General features: G+C 41.0%; 1 long non-coding RNA gene across 1 annotated transcript in view; it reads left to right on the top strand.

Moving 5' to 3' along the window:
* LOC128779107 (uncharacterized) overlaps nt 1–20,396 on the top strand; it is a 187,252-nt gene that overhangs the window by 63,707 nt on the left and 103,149 nt on the right. The window contains exon 3 of the long non-coding RNA XR_008425058.1: nt 4,035–4,151. This is a non-coding gene — a long non-coding RNA (uncharacterized LOC128779107). The remainder of the gene's footprint in view (nt 1–4,034; nt 4,152–20,396) is intronic.

The raw sequence follows: 20,396 nt of genomic DNA, 5'->3' as shown, positions 1-20,396 counted from the left end.
TTTCTGACTATGTAAAACCGTTTTTCCCCCAATATTACTTTTTATGGCATAGCATTATTGTTAAGGAAGTAGCCAGTTAGTACCAATCAGTTCATGCATGGATCCACTACAGTGGAGTTTATAATCTGAGCTCATTTTCCTCCAGTAATAATTTGTATAATAAAATATGCAGTGAGGAAAATGGATTTTCCAAATATATTTCTCCACAATATATCCAGTGGATGAAATACAATAAAAGTGTGTATTTGAACAGGAAATGCATCATTTTCCCCGCTTGCCAAACAAGTTCTGATGATGGCATCTCAGTCAAGTTCATACTCAAGGACCTCCTTAGGCACACATCCCCAGTCCTATGCCCTTCTTTCGGCCTTCTGTTTTCATTTTGGATCTCTGTGGTGTTCAGTCTCTTGAGTTTCTCTGCTTATTTTGAAACCAGCTATTGTTCTTCACCCTGTGTTTTTCATAACAGCAACTCCCTTTCCTGTGGGAAATTACCTTTTCCTAACATTTGCAGTTCTGGCCGGACCACAAGCTGTAGCATTTCTCTGCAACACGAGGGTGGTTGTGTGATCCCAGGCAGGTCAGTGATCCGACCAGACGTGTGAGGAGGGAGGTCGGCACTCCCGCCCTCACAATGTGAGAAAGCTCTGTGAACTCTCACCAACTCCTCTTGGATCCATAAGAGAACAGAAGTCACCGAGCAAACTGCTGTCCCCAGAGTATGAGAGATGGGGGCGTGTGAAGAGCCAGAGTCCACTGGAGCCCATACCCTGCATCAGCGCCAGGGCAGAGCTCCTGAGCTGGAATCGGTGATTCGCGGGGGGCACCAGGTAGACAAGCTTCAGATTCAGCTTACAGCAAGACACATCACGGTGATCCAGTTAAAAGAAAGTTGATATAAATATATTAATTTCATAAAGATCCAGTTTCGCAGCACAGAAAATTATCAGGTACGAGAAGGATTATATGATAATAAAGGGTTTAATTCTTCAAGAAGACTTAACAACCCTTAACGTATATCCGTCTAACAACAGATCATCCAAATTCATGAGGTTAAAAGTGATAGAAGCACATGAATCCACTACCTTAGCTGAAGACCCCACACTCCTCAATCAGAAATGGACAGACCCAGCAGGCGGGAACTCAGAAAGGACACAGCTGGACCGAACAGAAACCAGTCCTGTTCTCTCTTCCTGGAAACTGATTCTGGAGCATAGACATTGGGACTAGAGCGGGAAAACCTACATCAGCGTCTGGGGATGGGATCCAGGCATTCATACTCGTAAAGATGCCCAGTTGATCCCGTTACGAACCTGAGATGCGCCAAGTGATTTTCTTTGAGTTCATCCTGCGTAAGAGACCCAGGGCCATGCTAATTTTTGGCCTCACTTTTCCAACACTTCCTTCAGTTTGCGAGTTTCCTTTCAATAAATATCCTTTATTCTTTTTAAGTCACATTATTTTATGTTGATTATAATTTTTTTTTTAATTTTTTTTTTCAACGTTTTTTATTTATTTTTGGGACAGAGAGAGACAGAGCATGAACGGGGGAGGGGCAGAGAGAGAGGGAGACACAGAATCGGAAACAGGCTCCAGGCTCCGAGCCATCAGCCCAGAGCCTGACGCGGGGCTCGAACTCACGGACCGCGAGATCGTGACCTGGCTGAAGTCGGACGCTTAACCGACTGCGCCACCCAGGCGCCCCTATGTTGATTATAATTTTTAAAGTCTTGATAAATGTTGCTGTCTTAAAGTATTTGAAGGACCCGGACATTGTTGAGATAGAACATTTTGTACCATGCACCGTGCTAAGCCTCTTAAACTACGCCATCACATTTACTTTTGTCAAACACAGACCACTGGCTACTGTCATTCCATTTCACCTGTGAACACATTGGATGGATCTGTTTGGGAATCCTTGGAAAACTTTATGAGGAAACTGTCTAGGCCCTGACCCTGACAGGTGCAATCTAATGTCTTTGAGACAAGGACAAGAGTGGAGGAGGCATCAGGGTCACATGGCCAGCATCTCACAATAAGTGACACTGCCCTCAGGCTCCGGCCACAGATCTGTGGAGCGCCTCAGGAAGCGACAAAATTGGATTGGATAGGAGAGAGAGGTGGGTCCATGGGAAAGAGAGAGAGAGAGAAAAAAAGGATTCAAAGAGTACAACAGAAAAATTAGAATTGTGACAATATGAATAATAAATTTCATTGGATATATATTTTTTTCAGTTTTAAAGCCACAATCTTCCTTGGTGCAACGTAAGATGTCCTGAATATGATGAAAGAAGCTGAGTTCATATGGTCGTGCACAACACAGCAAAGAGGGTGTAGATAGCTCTTCATGCTGAAATGAAGACAGGGGCAAAATTGTGCATGTCCATGGCTCTTGAATGTAGGGGTCAGTTCATGCAGGTTGGGATACTACTCCAAAATTTCCTGATATGATGACGTGTCAGTAGCAGAAGTTATTTCAAAAGAAATCAAGCAGTCATCTTCTCTGATGCATTGTAAGTGTTCAGATCTTCTCATTAACTTTTACTATAACAATTGGAATATGCAAAATTACAGCTTCTCTGGTTGTCTTTGAAAATCACTTCTTTCCGGATGCTCCGGAAAGGCAGGCATTTCTCTACTGAGTACATAATGGGATTTGATAAAGTTATCAATATCTGAGGGATGTTACTAAAACCTGAGCTTAAATTTTCTCAGTATTACCTATGATGTGAAAACGTCTTGGATGCATATCATCATGGGTGAATGTTGAATGCAGGAATATTCCTCTGTTTCCCCATGCTCTCCCCTGCAACTATTCTCTGGTACTTGTTTAAATGCACCTGAGAGTGTTAATGTTTGCTCACCTTTTACCTTTAGTAAACCACCACTTTGCTGGAAATTGCGGGGTAGAATAGGGTTCCTGCGTTCCATCCTTAAATACTGTCATTTATTTTTGGTAGTCCTGGTAGGCAGGGACCATCCGGAGTTACTATTTCTAATTCTCACTAGGTGCTTTGCACACCATCAACTGTGTGTTACTGGAGAGTCTTCACTGAAGGTTATTTGCAGGTTGTGTATCAATTGAAGAGCACACTTACTTGGAAAGCTAATGACGGCACATCTGTAAAAGGGTTTGTGCAACTGCTTGATGAGGAAAGGGGCGCCATCCAGCAAGCAGATTTTCCCCATGCACAGTTCCCCGGGACTGGTGATCTCTATTTGTACACGTTGCAGGGCTTGAATTTGGCTGCCTGGGGTCACGCCTTAGACTCTTTTGAGAAGTTTATCTGGTAGCCTTAGAAAAAGATGAAAGAAAAGCACCTTTTAAAAATCTGTCTTGTTTTCTAGTACCTTTCTAGTCATGTACTCATTCCAGATCCAATGTAACAGCTCTTGATCTTAAGACAAGCTCATGTAGCACTGGTAACAGCTACGCGATTTGTTTCACAAAGCGCTGCCCAATTCCACGCGAGACATTACGAGGTCCTCCTTTTCCTGTGAAGAAGTAGACATTCACTCTTTCTTGCCCAGTGGCATCTGTGTAGGGAGCCGCCGCTTGATGCAAAATCCTTGGGAAGGGCACAGCTGACTCTGGACAGGCCTGGCCCTGCGTGGCTCCCTACCGGGAGGGGAGTGGGTGAGCCGCCCTGTTCGTTTGCAAGTGCACCTCTCTCATGCAGAGGAAAGCCACAAATAATTCTGATAAATTAGAAAGAGAAATGAAAGATGATCTGGTGCATATAACAAAGGAAGCTAACTTGATTTGGAGGGGGTAGGATCATGAAAGATACCCCTAGGGAAGCAATGTTTATAAACAGAAATATACATAGGTTAAAAAAGAACACTGATGAAATATTTAAAGGTACAGAAGACAAAGGGATATGGCTGGAGACAGAGATAAATAGGCTAAGAAGAGGCTAGAGAGGAAGCCAAGTTTTGTGGATTTCTATTAAATTTGGAATTAGGATCAGTAGAATGTAATGGAGAAGCTTTAAAAGCAAAGGGTCATGGCACAGCCATAATTATGTTTGCAGATCATGGCACTGACATTAGTGTGAAGTATGGATTGCTGGGGGCAAAGGTGAAATGGAGCGGCCAGATGGGAGATCATTTCAGCAGTGTGAGCAGTGAGCGTGGCCTGTGGTGTGGAGGTAAGTGACGAAATGTCGCAAACGAAGTAAAGGAGGCCAAAGCACCTCCATTTTGATGGCTTTGCTTCATTCGTCAAATGTTTATTTGGTACCTGCTGGATACTCAGTGGTCAAAGGGAACAGGGTTGTGTAGAAAACTAAGTCCTGGTCTGCGTGGAGCATACACTTTAATGAAAGGGAGTCAGTAACCGAATGAACACACACACATAGATGTAGAATGTAATGACAGGTGACCGGGGGGAAGAGTGTTCCAGGCAGAGAGCAAGGCAAACCCAAAGGTCTGTGATGGAAAGATGATCCGTGTGTCCAAGGAGCAGCTGGGGTGGGGTGTGTGTGTGTGTGTGTGTGTGTGTGTGTATGTGTGTGTGTGTATGTGTGTGGTTACTGCTCGGTGGATGACTTGGAAGATGGTAAGAGGTGAGGATGAAGAGGCAGCCATGGGCAGGTTATGTGGGACCCTTCAGCCATGGCAAGAAGTCTGAGTGTGACCCCAAGTGATAAGGATATCCACTGGAGAGATTTGAGAAGGAACGTGATGGTATCCCTCACAGAATCACTCAGAGATATTACTGTAATGTCTGAGCTTTTTGTTGAACAGCTGAGAAAACAGTATTGCCATTTACTCAGGCACAACTGTAGAAGAAGAACAGAGTTTTGTTTGTGGAGGGTGGAAGCTGAGGACTGGATGGCGTGATTGGAGACAGCTTGCAAGTTCATTTTCTATAGTTTGAGAAGTGCCTGGATAGTATATAAAAAGGGAAGGACATGTGTTCATATATTTTGCTCATATTCATTGGCCTACTCACTTTTGTTGAGTAATATATTGTGATGAGGATTAAAAATCTAGGAAAATGTTGCAAAATTATCCAAGGAGTTAAATTTTGTATGTGCTATATTTAAGGCAATTTCCTATGATGACCTTCACAGAAAAGAAAAGACATTGAGACCAATAAGCATGGCACTCTGTGGCTCCAAGATCATTCAGTCAGGAGAATAGAGTACGTTAGAAATGTCCCTAGAAAGTACAAAGAATGATTCATCTTGCTAAGTGAGGCAGCGGTGCCTTAAGTTCCATTTTGATTCTGACTAGTGTGCTTTTCTTGCATATTCTCAAGGAATGTCTTACTGCAATTTCTTTTAAATGTCATTGTCAAGATATTCTCAAATATTCATTCCATTCTGAGTTTTGTTATTTATGAGGTAATTACTAAACTTGGTGTGTGGTTAAATTATCTGTTCATTCTATTAAGAAGCATAATATTAACTACTTATCATGATTGATAGACGATAGATAGATAGATAGATAGATAGATAGATAGATAGATAGATATAGATAGATAGATAGTAAACAATAGATAGTAGGCAGATAGGAAGAAAGAAAGAAGACAGATGGATAGATGGATAGACAGACAGGTAGTCATAGTTAAGATCTTTCTGAGAAGCTCACTTTGAGGTGGAATAGGTCATGAAGGACATTTACTATGGCATCATTTTCTTGTTGACCATCAAAAATAAGCAAAAGTATAACCATGAGGTACCTAAATGGAGGAGACTGAGTGCCATAGATACTCTTCCCCACTTGCTCATGGTCAGGGTCTTGGTGGGGGAGACCGCAGTGCCCTCGCAGCTACCAAAGCCTGTGGTTTGTTGGAACTTTCATTGTGTCTTGAAGGGAAGTCTTGACCCCATTTGGAAGTTTGAGTCTCTAAGCCCACAGAGCCTGGAGATGGGAGGAGGCGAGCATGAGCTCCAAAAGTCAGTCATGGGACTTTGATAAGCAGCCCTAATCATGTTTCCAGTTTATGGTTTCCAGACTGGTGGCATATTCTTCCTACTTGGGGACATCATCTGAATGTATATGCTTTAAAATGCAAGAAAATCATCACCCCCAGTTTGCCATTTGGAAGGCCATTCCACTTATAGAGTCAGGTACACACTTCCACACTCTTTTGCTGCAAAATGGATACCTTGGTCCAAAATGGTATTATGGGAGGGGCGCTTGGGCAGCTCATGAGGTTAAACATCCAACTCTTGATGTCAGCTCAGGTCATGATCTCATGGTTCATGGGTTCCAGCCCCACATGGGGCTCTGCACTGACAGCACAGAGCCTGCTTGGGTTATTCTCTCTCTCTCTCTCCCTCCCCTGAATTCTTTATGGCCCATGTAGTCCATCAGTCTGCTTATAAATATACCCCATACGTCCTTACTTCCCGTCTTGCAAGCTCTCTCCTTTAACCCCCCAACAAGCCAGTAAAGCTCTCTGCCACTCAGCACATGGGTGGATCTCCTCCTTGTCTTCTTGATTGAATGGTTTTGGTGCCATTGAGGCTCACACTTGCTTGGTTAGATTTCACCAGGGTCTTCTGGAACCACTTTTGGAAGGGGCTCTAGTGTAGCTGCTGTATATTTTTAGCTTGCAAGCACATTCCGAGTCTGGTTACTTGTGAAATGTGGTCAGCAGAATAATGCCCGCCCCCAGTGTTGGCTACTTCCTGATCCCCACGCCTGGTGAGGATGTTACCTTACATGGGAATGTGGAATTAGGGTTGCTACTTGCTGGCCTCAAAACAGGAAGATAATCTTGCATGTGCAGGTTCCCGAATATAATTGCAAGCATCCTTAGAAGTGGGAGAGGGAGGCAGAGGGGGAGCACCAGAGAGATGGCAGTGAGAGGACGTGGACCCCGCTGATGGCTTGGAAGATGGGGGGGAGGAAGCGATGAGCTGAGAAAGTGGCCAGACTCCAGACACGAGGAAAAGAAAGGAGATGGGTTCTACCCTAGGGCCCCTGGAAGCCAATATCGCCCTGCTGGCATCTTGACTTTATCCCACCGAGACCGATTTCAGGCTTCTGACCTCCAGAAATGAAAGTCGCTAAGTCTGGTTTAATTTGCTATGGCGGCAACATGAGACTCATACACGAGCCACGGTCGGCTTCCCTATTTTAGTTCAGCCTGCTGCACGGGGTGCCACATGGGATTCTAGGTGGCAGGTGAGGGGAGGTGTTAGTGCAATGATGGTGTGTGATGCGTGCGCTTGGCCGCCTCCCTGGCCGGCGTGGGCGAGTGCTCTGCGGGTGTCCACCTGATGATGCGCTGTGACCCGCGCCCCTCTGGTCAGTGTGAACAAACGTGCATCCCTTTTCTTGTATGTGGGTCTATGGGGATGAAGTCCTCCAACCTTTATTTCACTTTATTTCACCTTCAGTTTTGAAGTATATTTCCGCTGAGTATAGAATTCTACTCTGATAGTGTTTTTCTTGAGCACTTTGAAGATGTTCTATTGCCTTCTTGCCTCCAGAAAAGTGATCCGTATGTATCATTATTTCTTTGTATTTGTGGTTTGGGGAGTCAGAGAAAATCCAGCTCCTGAGGGGCAGTTCTGGTCCTGAGGTGACTTTGTGTCTGAGGGTCACTTGGTGCCCCACGTGCTTCATCTCCACTATGGCTCATTAGCATGACAGAAACTTCAAAACAAATGCAGAATTTCCCCTTCAAGATGAATTGTCTTGGTTCCAGACCCCTGGGGGTCTGCGTTGTGATTCATCTGTTGGGACTTACCAGGAGCTCCACGTGGTGTCATTTTCCAACACTGATACCACTAGTAATCTCGAATATCAGAGGATCTAATGTGTCATATGACCTTCGTGGTGGGGCTGTTTGTATTGTATCCTGAATGAGCTCCTATAAACTGTCCAATTCTGAGCCTCACTCAGTGCTGACAGCTTCTCATGCTTCCCAATATGTGGGTCAAAGCAGTATTCTCAAGAGAGAAATATTCATCTTCCAGAATCCGAGGAGGCCAACCAAGCCTTGTCTGCACTCCTTTTTTTGAGCCTGGAGATGAAAAAGTCAGTCATTTATACTTTAGAACACTAGATTCCTCAAACTGAACTGACGCCGTGGTCCCTAAATCTTCATAGTGATTATCTCTCACCTTCGAGAACACATGTGTCCCTCCAAGGTCTCCAGTGTGGTAGACATTAGATCTGGTTAGCACAATGGCATCAATACTGTGAATCATCGATACATCCTGCGAGATGTCCAGCTGGTCCAGATTCTTTAGACTTTTGTTATGTCATCGGAGCAGGAGAGGTGATACTTCTCTGGGCCAAGCTTGTGAATATTTATCATTGTTCCTTCTAAGAGAAAGCAAATTCTTTCTGATTTTCCATTCTAAGGGTGAAAAGAGCTCATTTATGAGGTTAATTGCCAGACACCACACACCTGTGGCCAACGGAATCTGCTTTTGCAGATATAGTGGATCAGGCAAAGTGACTGTAATCAGAACTTCTACCTCTTCAAGCTCATACTCAGGTTCCAGATTCTCCCTAGTAGTTGCAGGTTCCAAGGAGATAAAAAGGGGGTAAATGGAGATTCTGTGGGGAGCTACCACTCCTACATCTGATAGATCTTTCCGTGTGATGCTGATTCCTGCTGTTACCCCTGGGTGTACTGGTCTTTATATTTGCTGGTCTGGTGCAGGTGAGGGGAAGGTTCCTGCCCACCCTTCTCCACTGTGACAACTCTTAGTAGGCTGAGTGGCTAATGAGGGTCATGGCAACTGCCAAGTGTGTCTGTTACAATCACACATTCAGGGATCTGGGCTCATTGGACCCACAGGGACCAGATCTGAGTCAGGGCTCAATTTGTTATCTGCCACCATAAGTCTTTGGGTTCTAGTGTCATTGTCATCTCAGAGCATTAGTCCAACAGTTTTGAAAATGTGTGTGTGTGTGTCCTTTATTAAATATTCATCTGAGTAAATGAACAGCCTGTTTGATGAAGGGCTAGGGAGCCATTCTCATGTATACTTCACAGTGTTCCTTAAAAAGGAACTCAGTTCTGGAAACTGGCTCAAGTCTGGAAACTGGGAAAGAGTGTGATTGCTTTCTTTTTACATTGGGGAAATTCCTCTGTCCCTCCTGAGTATCCATGCCCAACTGACTTTGATTTTGGAGATCAAGCTGTAATCTTGCTGATCGCCTATCTATTTGGTCACTAGAGTTGCCAGCTCCTCTCAGTGGTTTCTGTGAGTCTCTTCCAGTCAGGGTCCTTTGGACACCGCTCTAACTTTGCCATACATTATGATAATTGTACCCACCCAGCTCCTGAAGTTTAAGTCCTGTTACATGGCCTCAGTTGTGTGAGGATTTTGTCATCCCCGTGGCTACCGATGAGTGTAGTTCTCGCACAGCATCTCCAACCTGTGAGACCCAGTTCACAGACAAGATATGGCGCATGACTGAAGAGTGTGTGCCCCAGCATATCCCTCATTGCACTGTAAACAGTGCCTCCTTTGGGCACTCCAGAACTGAATCATCTGACGGGCTTTCCTGGAATTACGTTCCTCTCCAACGTGCCCTTTTTCTACCATCTTCTGAGGCCAAGGAGACCCTTCAATCTCAATTGATGGCTAATGAAAGCTATCACCTTTTCTCTGTTCTAGGAGCCATGCTAACATGCGTTGGTACTGGATCAATAGTGAAATTGAGAGTGCCCCAGTTCCTACAAACTCTTATCCAAATCTATGTCCTAGTATTCCTCAGCACCCTCAGATTACACACCTATGCGTACTGTCTCGGACCCTCTAGTTCTTTGTGGTATAGTTGTTTCCTCCCTTATCAGGTCATAAGGACATCAACATTACTTCTCTGAAATCAGATATGTCATTTAGATAAAATTTTATTACTGTTGGTTGTCTAACATATCCATCTCTCTCTCTCTCTCTCTCTCTCTATATATATATATATATATATATACACACACACACATATATATACGTATATATATATGTATATATATATACACACACACACACTCATATACATATATATATACATATACACACATATACATACATATATCATTTTATTTTATTAGCGAACAAATTTTGTTTTGCTCATATATTATTATACGAGTATAAAAATACATATATATTAAATACATGTATTTTATACATATATACATACATATATACATATATATACATACATATACATACACACACATATATATACATATATATAACAGATTTACAGTTTACTCATAAAAGGAAAAGATTACCTCAGTAAATAATTGAAATAAATGGATAGTCCTAATATACCAAGTGTAGGTGTCCCAGTATTGCCACAAGTTAGTCGAACATCTTAAAAATACATAAATTATGTATACAGAAATTTAAATTCAGAAAAACAATATCTTTAGTATATGTCTTGTATTCAAATATATTTTCACAAAGCCTTCTATGCTTAATACTTAAATAGTGCTACGGCTATTAAAAGGATGTTACTCTTGAAAATGCATTTGGAATAAAAATGTCACATAATAATGATTCTGTAGATCAAAAAAAATAATTTTCTAGGATTCCTGGGATATTTTTAAAAGTAACTTCCAAAGGTGATTTGTTAATTTTTAATGCTTAGTTTCTAACTTATAATAATGTAATTGTAATGTTTAATGTATAGACTGTGAACCATTCTATTTCATCTTATTTTTCAACTATTTCTGTCACCAATTGTTTATTATCAAGGAAATATTACCCTAAATATTAATTTACAGTTCTTATAATAAAAAATCATACTTTGTTGAACAAAGTATCTGATTTATGACTCTATAAATGTTTTAGCATTAAATTATTTTTATGGCCGTGTTATTTATTTTCATGGCCATAACTAGATTTATACAGTAATTTCATTCCACTTTTCTTTACATATCTAGAAAGTTCACAATTAATTCCAAGTTGGGTCATACAGCTGTCGCTGAATTGATCACGAACCCCCACCTGACAGTGCAGGAGGAGGAGTCTTCATTCCACATTCTCTTCCATCCATTTTCCAGGGCGTGACCCTCTGAGATGAGAACAAGTTGAACTCCTGGGGCACACATATAAGTTGCCCGGAAGGAAACTTTGAGATGCTTTAACTCATGCGTTGAAGAATATTGAGCTTAACACAGAAGAGAGGAGAGCTTGGGTAATTTTAGAATCACATGTGAAGTTTGTTTCCTCTTCAAGGGGAAAACTTCAAAAACAAACTTTCAAATTGAATACTTGTCAAAGAGGAATCACTTAACTGCACGACATGGAATATTTGGGGCATGGTGAACTGTAGCGGAATAAATCGTTAGAAATTTTCAGTCGGTTTAGAAATCTGGCCACTTAATTTTCAAAGCTGCAGAGCTTTTAGTAAAAGTTTTTATCTCATTCAATATGTACCTCATAACCTACTCTGAAAAGCTCTTAGTGGGTTTCACTTTATTTCGCCCCAAATATTTAATAAATGACATACCAATAGCACTTTTGCTTTTGCTTATGCTTTAGTCAGAGTTCTTTGGTTAATAAACTTCACTACAGTTAATTATGTAAATGTCTTGTGTGTAGCTTGGAAATGGATGGTGTAGAATCCAGGACCGCAAGGGAAAGCTGGATACAGAACTGGGGAGCTGTCCAGCGTCAAGGCAGTGGCTTTTCCCAATCTCTGTCTTTCCAGGGCAGTGTTTCTTTCCTCTCCTCTTTGATTCTTTGTATCTCCAGTTTTCCAACCAGCACCCACTGCTCACAGGTGACCCAATAACATTGGGTTCATATCCCTTCATATCCCTGAAACTATATTGGTTTGCTGCGTCCAGTCTGTGTTACTATTATATTCCCATCCCAATTAGGGTTCTCCAGTGAAGAAGGCTTACTGATTTCTGACCATTAGATGGATAGCTTTCACTAAAATCCGTTGTCCATCCATGGACAATCCATGGGGCTGTGTGAACTTGAATGACACATACACACAGACCCCCAAATAGGGTGTGTGGCTTAGAGCTCAGAGAAGAGGTCTTTGCATGGACAGGTTACCTTAAAAACCATAACTGTCTAGTAAAGTAGTGGTGTTCAAAGAGCTCCATGGATCTGAAAGGGAATCATGGCGGTAAATTGGGGTGGCATGGATCATGGGGTGCTGTGGACGGGCGAGCTCCAGAACTCTCATTTCACGTTAGCTGGTTAATTTCCATGTTCGCTTGTTTTGTGTATTGAGCTTTATTTATTTCATGAAAGAGTTAGGTTTGGAAGAATAAGTTTAAAATTTCTTCTCTAAGGTGTTGGTGATTTTTATAAAACTGTAGCTTAGCTTGAATCCCCTCCGTGAAATGTCTAAATCCTTTTGATAGATTAACAAACACTTGGAAAATGATTTAACTTATTGAGTAGAATTCTCTAACGTGAAGGTTAGAAGTAAAGCCTTAATTACTCAGGGTTACTGAATTCAATATACTTGGCACTCAAGCTTGCCCAGGGAGACACATATATTTCCTAAAACAGATGGCCAACACAGCACTGCCTTATTTTATTTTTATTATAAATAAAGCACTTTCTAATATGTTTTTAGGTGAATGCAACAGTGTATGTACTCAACTACCTCCCATTAGAGAAAAGAAAAAGGTATTTTTTTTGTTTTTAGGTGCAAAACATACTTAAAGTGAAATAAGACTTTTTTGAAGGTAATAAATAAGATGCTATAGAATTTTAATGAAAGACAATATAAAGACTAATTATAGATATCATTGGGAAAAATAGAGACAAAGAATAGAGAAATGTAGATAAGGATATAAACCCAGCTAAAACAGCTAACCTAGAGAACATTGCTATATCCCTCCCCCATTTCCCAGGATTGTAAAAGATGTTGAAACATTTGAACATTACAGAAATAACCTAGGGACAAATACAATATGTGTATCCCAGATGTAGTATGATATGCTTATTCTATTTACAATAAAACTCAGCATAAAGCTATACAACATAAAAGTCACCAAAAAGGAGAGGTTAAAAAAAGGAATAGAGGCGCCCAGCTGGCTCAGTTGGAAGACCATGTGACTCTTGATCTCGGAGTCGTGAGTTCAAGCCCGTGTTGGGCATAGAGTTTCCTTTAAAAAAAATTAAAAAAAAGAATATATGAATTATTAATTAATATGGAGCAAGCATGGGCTACTTTTAAAAACTAAATACTATTATTGTTCAGTACATTTTAACTTATAATTTAGTGAGTATTAGTGTGATCTTCATCTTATGATTTTGCTTTACGTGGTGCAGTAGGTATATGCGTGTGTGTTAACACTTTCAAATAAGTGCTTCATGCAATGAAAATGTTTTAATAAGAAAAATGAGTCAATATAAAGCAACTTCACTTATATATTATGTCATTATACATTGTGGAACTTCCATATTATACTAGAAATGATCCAATTTTAAGTATAGTTTTATATGCAGTTTTCAAAGTTAATGCCTAGAATAAAAATAGAATAAAATTGAAAATTTAATGCAAACTATACTTTGCATATAAATAAGAATATTACAGTACTATGTTTATATAGCTCTACACCATGCCCAAAAGCATATATGGCAGACATAGAAAAATATATTCTCTCCTTATAAATATAAAAGCAAGATAATTTATTTAAATTTTTTTTCATGGAAATTGACATAATTGGTGTAAAGTGAATTGCCAATGTTTATTACTTCAAAAGTTTTGACATACTGGCACCTGAGAAAATGCCGTCGTAATCAAGGGAATGGAAATATCCATCTCCCACAAAAGTTTCTCTGTGCCCTTTATGATCCATGTCTCTCCTCCTCTACCAATCTCCAAGCAGCTACTCTGTATTTCTGATACTGTAGAACAGTTTGCATGTGGTAGAATTTCATGTAAATACAGTCACACGAAGTGTGGTCATTCTTGTCTTTTTCACTCAGTGTAACTACTTTGAGATCCACACATGATGATACACGGAACAATAGTTCATTAGTGTTTGTTTTTCTTTTTTAAATTAATAGACTTTGGAACAGTTTCAGGTTTACAGAAAAAATCAAGCCATTAGGGAGAGTTCCCACGTACCCCCTCTTTTCCTTCCCCACATTTTCCCCTATTATGAACATTTTGCTACAGTGTAGTACATTTGTTGTGATTGACAGATCATTGTACACAGTGTCAGTACATTATCAACAATATTATTGGTATACATTGATAATATTGATATTGTAATCTTAATGACCATAATATTGTTACATGATTATTAACTGTCATACATAGTTTACATTAGGGTCCGCTCTTGGTGTCGTACATTCTGTGGGTCTAGACAAGTGTGCCATGTTGTGTAGCCTCCATTACAGTTTCACACAGAATGGCCTCATGTTGCTGAAGTATTTCATTTATTCATCCCACCCCCAGCCCCTCACATTGGATTGGGCGACTGTAGGGTTTGTTCTGAGAAACCAAATGCCTGAGTACAAATTGCATTAATGCGAAGTAAGAGAAGGATGAATATAGGAGATTTTCTTTATTATATATGGATTGTAAGATTGGCTCCTTAAAGCAAATTAAAGCTTCTTAATACTTACTAATTACCCTTCAATCCAAATGTCGTATCATAGAGAACAATCTAGTCAAATTAGATCAGTGTCCTAAATGTAAACTTAAACTATAAACCTTACAGATATAACAAAAATTGTTTGTGGCTTTTGACTTAAGATTATTTAGATATGCCCCAAAAGAACATCCCAGACAACAACAAAACAGTGAAAAATTGGACGCCATAAAATAAGAAATTCAACACTCCTGCCCTATAGGCCACACTGGGAGAAAACAATTGCAAACCATATGTCTGATACAAGATATGTACCCAGAATTTATAAATTCAATAATAAGGAAAAACACAACCTAATAAAAAAAAAAACAACAATCAAAAAAAGAGGTTTGGGAACACTCACTTCTACCAGAGAACATACAGAAATGTCAGATAAGTACACAAAAGAGGTACTATACTACTTCATGTCTGTTAGAACAATACAATTAAAAAGATCGGTAATCCCATATGTTGACAATAGGTAGAAAAATGGAAACTCCCTTATACTGGTAGTGGGAACATAAAATCCTATGGCCACTTTGGGAAAATTGAGCAGTTTCCAAATTTAGATATACACCACCATTGCACCCACCTTCTGTACACCTAGATATTCACCCAGTAGAAATTACAGCATATCTCCTTACAAAAACTGAAACACAAGTGGTCGTGGCGGCCTTGTTTGTAAATGCCCCAGACTAGAAACATCCCAAAGGTTTATCAACAGATAAATGGATGAACCAAATATTACGTAACTATAAAGTGACCTTGTAACTCAGCACTAAAAAGGACTGTCTTGGGGCACCTGGGTGGCTCAGTCGCGCCTTCAACTCTTGGTTTCGGTATAGGTCATGATCTCATGTTCATGAGTTTGAGCCCCACATTGGGCTCCACTATGACACTGTGGAGCCTGCTTGGGATTCTCTCTCTCCCTCTCTCTCTCTACCTCTCCCCTGCTCATTCTCTCAAAATTTGGAAGATGAGCTAGGAGAAAATCTAGGTGACACTGTGTGATATATTCGTGCTGCGTTCAAAACCAGGCGAAATGAACTGGTGATGTGGGAAGTTAAGGGGCTGTAACTGGGAGGAGGGACTTAGGCAGTGGTGCAGGGTGTGCCCAGGTCTTCCTCTGTCAAGGGGTCCCTACTTGGAATTAGCACAGATCTGGAACCCAGGTGAGAAGCTGCGTCTGCACAGCAGCAGCATGAATCAGGTTTTTGGCTCCCTGACATGGCGGTTTTCTTGTAACATAAATTAAACACTTACATAGGTTAAACACTACTAATGGCTCTCCATCTAGTTTGCTCTTAGGGAAGCCATAAGCAATTAGCCACTACCAAGGCACTTTTTGTGTGTGAAGTATAATCGACTTATAACCAAGGCATTCTGATTGCCTGTCAAACCTGCCACCTGGGGCCATGGTATGCCCACATTCTCTCTGGTGGTTCAGGGCTGCATCCGGCCAGCTGATCCACCGGGATCACATCATCCTTCTTGAAATCTATGAACATATCTCAATGGTGACATCCTCTGTTGTCGCAGGTGGAAGCAAGCACAGAACGTTTCACTGATGCGGGGCTCCCCTCACTGATACGTTGATCAGGGCCTCACAGAAGGAGGTGCCTTCTAGATCTTAACATGGAACGGAGCTGAGGACTGAGTATGCAGGTGGCACACGAACATCCATTCCGTTGTTCGATTGTTGAGTGTGTGGGGATCTTACAAGTAATTGACCCAGAAGCACTGCTGAGTGACTCAGACCTTACTGGCCGGTTGAATAAATTCTGGAAAGCTACCGCCAAGCCATAGCTGCGGAAGCTGTGCTGTTTCCATCTGACATGGCCGGGGAAGGTCCAGGAGTGGTTGAGGTTCTACAAATGTTACTCTGAACGTGTCCGCCTGTAGAGAGAGATATCTTCTCCCTAGAAGCAGACGGGCAATTAATTTTTTTTTTATTTTTTTTTTATTTTTTCAACGTTTTTTATTTATTTTTGGGACAGAGAGAGACAGAGCATGAACGGGGGAGGGGCAGAGAGAGAGGGAGACACAGAATCGGAAACAGGCTCCAGGCTCCGAGCCATCGGCCCAGAGCCTGACTCGGGGCTCGAACTCACGGACCGCGAGATCGTGACCTGGCTGAAGTCGGACGCTTAACCGACTGCGCCACCCAGGCGCCCCAACAGACAGGCAATTAATAACGCAGAAAATCTCTGTCCTTTCCAGGCGCTTAGTGTTTTCAAGCATTTCTGCTGACAGTTTCAATGAGTTGCAAAACACGCCTGGTGAGATTTGGTCTGATTTGTCAACCGTAGAATGGCTCGGCAGCACGTGTGTCTGGCATACTGTCCTTTACACTTTTCTCAGGTTTATAATGGTCACACATTATCATTACATGTTTAAAATATTCATCAGGATAATTCTTGCCTGGGAGCTGAAGCACCTGATCCTTTTAGTCCGTACATTTTGTGGCAAAAGGATGGATTCCAGTCCCCACACAGGAATTTCACATGTTGCGCACGACCAGCAGGAAGCTGGAGCAGAGCTGTCGGATAAGCAGAGGACATCCTCTGGCATAGTCCCAGAAAACTAGGCTGAAGGTGTGCACTGAATGAAATTTGTTCAATAACCGATATCTTAACAGCTTAGTCCTGGACAGGTCAATGCCAAGTGCCTGGGAGAGACGTGTACAGTTAGGACCGTGGACCGGCTCCAAATGGTGTATTATGACCGCCGTGAATTCTAAGTGAAGAATTAGAAACCGGGAGTCAACACTACTTTCAAGAAGCTTGGCTCTGAAGGAGAGCACTTCAAACAGAGTTGCTAGAGGCAGAATCACGGAGGCTTGTTTGTCCTTTGAAGACGGGCTTGTACCTCAGCATGATACTGTCTTGTGCTTAGTACTTCCACTGATAAAACGATATGCACTATTCCTACTTCCTGTTAACAGGTACATTTTATCTAGTGTCAACATACATTTTCAGGAGCAAAATGGAAAGTTTTAAGATTAAAATTATAAAGACAAAATAGCGAACATGGTATTTACTTAGTGAGTACATAGCTTTGTTTGACATTCACCTTACATCCCCCGCCCCGAGAAGTTTGTTTAGGCGTGCCGATCAGCCCAGTTAAAATAAAAGGGGTCTGAGCTCAGCTCAGGGTGTCTTGTCATGTGTTGTTCACAGCCACCCAACTATTGTAACGGTTTCTGTCAGTATAATGGTCCACAGTGGAAGTTCATTGATTTTTTTATTTTTATTATTTTTTTTTAAATTTTTTTGTAATGTTTATCTATTTTTGAGACAGAGACAGAGCATGAACGGGGGTGGGTCAGAGAGAGACACACACAGAATCTGAAACAGGCTCCAGGCTCTGAGCTGTCAGCACAGAGCCCGACGCGGGGCTCGAACTCACGGACCGCGAGATCATGACCTGAGCCGATGTCAGACGTTCAACCGACTGAGCCACCCAGGCGCCCCACAGATATTTGACTTCTTTAGAGCTTAAAATATTTTTCTTATGCCAGGCTTTTGATATGATTAGATTTTCTTTGTAGATTTTTCTTCAAAGTCTATATTACTTGCAGTTAGAGTTTCTTGTAATATTGGCTAATAGGCAGGCTAAATCTCTCATGTTAAGCTTCAGTTAATACGCACAAGACATTCCCTCACCGTGAGACCGGTGGTTGATCAACTAGAATCTGGGCTCACAGTAGGATAAACAGCCTCATGAAAGAGGCTGGATTATGGCAGTTCAGCATTAGTCATTAAATATTGTGACAGGCACATGTTGCCATTTCCCCTGAGAGAGGGTGATGAGAGGTGGTCAGTTTTATGCTCCTGCATGTTATTTTATGTTCTTCTATCCTCTGTAATTCAGAAATGTGTGATAACAGCTTTCAGCTTCAGTCTTATAGCTGTTGTATAATTTAATTGAAAACAACTGGGTCATCTCATTTAAACTCTTACTATGTTGATTCTCCATATGTTTTGTAAATTTATGGAGTCCTTTGAGATTATCTCACTTTTCCAAAAGATTATCAGACATAGTTTGAATCCATTATAACAGGATGAAAACCAATATTTTTAAGATCATCTTCAATAAACAGTTAAGTGGTCTAGTGGTTCATAAAACCACTAAAGCCGAAAACTCAGTTACACATTTTTTCCCTTTCTTTTCCAGTTTCTAACATGGACTTAATACACTGTTTTTGAGCCTAAGGAGTAATTATATATATAAATCCAAAGTTAAGTATATCAAATGAGGATAGAAGTCTCCATATATTAAAATGACAAATAAGTGGTCAAATATCAATTTAGAGAAAGATTTGTTATTTGATACCTATCTGTGCCCTAGGAGTGCCCATGCTACCTATTAGTATTATTATTATTATTGTTATTATTATTCCTGAGAAATCAGTGGACAGAATTTTGAGAAAGGCTTGCATAATTAGAAATAGAACATACTCCTCTGACTCTTTCTGCTAAAATGCTGCCCCTGATGTCACCATGGCTTCTGTGCATCATTGCCGTTGGCTAATTGGGAGACTCTGTATCACAAGCCATTTGATACGTGCATTTTCCCCCACAAAGTTAAAAAGGGAACTGTTTTCAAAGTGAGGGCAAAACTAAAGTTTATAGCTAAAATGGAACATATCCTGTGAAACACCTTGAAGTGCCTCTTAATGATTCTCCTACATTAAGGGACTCCTTGAAGCTCATTGTGCAGCACATCTACCATATTGTACGATCCCATTTTTCAGTCCCTGGCCTCAGACGTATAACATTGTGATTCAGATGTGTGTCCTTCTTCACTCTGTGTTTTTACATTTCTACTAGTTTCGCTTCCTGATATTATTGTAGCACAGATCTTTGAATTACTTCTTCCTGGATTGTCTCTAGAGCCCTTCATATTTATCCTTTGGTCTCTTGACTTAATTTTGTTGTTGTTTGTTGCTGTTGTTTATTTATTTATTTTGAGAGAGAGCAAGTGTGCAGGGGAGGAACATAGAGAGAGGGAGACAGAGAATCCCAAGCAGGTTCAATGCTGTCAGTGCAGAGCCCAATGTGGGGCTTGACCCCACGACCCTGGAATCATGACCTGAGCCGAAATCAAGAGTCAGATGCTCAACCGACCGAGCCATCCAGGCACCCCTTGACTTAAATTTCTAACACCATTTCTATCATGATTTTCATTCTAGCCCTGTAACTAGGCTGGTTGCTATCAGAAGGTGCCATTGGCCAAGTTCCACCCCACTACATGTTTACCATGTCTCTGATTGTGTTCCCAGTTGAACATTGTGATTATTCTGCCCAACGACTCTCTTTGTTAATAATTATCAGCTCTGTTGGTGACTTGATCTTCCCCCTGGAACAATTTTTTATTCTAATTTGAATGCAAATGGAGGGGAATAGTGCCATATTTTCTTAAGCTCTTTATTTATTTTACTCAGAGTCTATTATAGATGCTCACAATTAATTTAATTGAATTGACCAGATTTGTAACATCTTAAACATAAAACATTTTCTTGGGCAGACTAGAGCTTCCACTACATTCTGGAACAGAAGTGTATCTCTAGCTCAGTGTTTATGTTTCATCCTTTGAAGTAGACGCATCCTCTCTCGTAGACATAATTATGCCCTAAATAAAGAGCTAGTCTGACTCTCCGGACTAGCCTTACAGACAGTCCAAACATGTTTAAATCAATGAGTGAAAAAATTCTCCAACAGTTTGATGATAATGAAATATTTTATCACGTTTTAGGAGGTTAGCATAATTTCATAACATGATTAAACAAATACAAGAGAGACATACTGTAGGTCAGTTTTACTAATACCTCACTGAATAAATAGCGTTGGGCTGT

Source organism: Panthera pardus, unplaced genomic scaffold (genome assembly GCF_024362965.1).
Source record: "Panthera pardus isolate Hobbes unplaced genomic scaffold, ASM2436296v1 HiC_scaffold_22, whole genome shotgun sequence".
NCBI lineage: Eukaryota > Metazoa > Chordata > Mammalia > Carnivora > Felidae > Panthera > Panthera pardus.
This window is presented reverse-complemented; position numbering and strand designations above follow the sequence as displayed.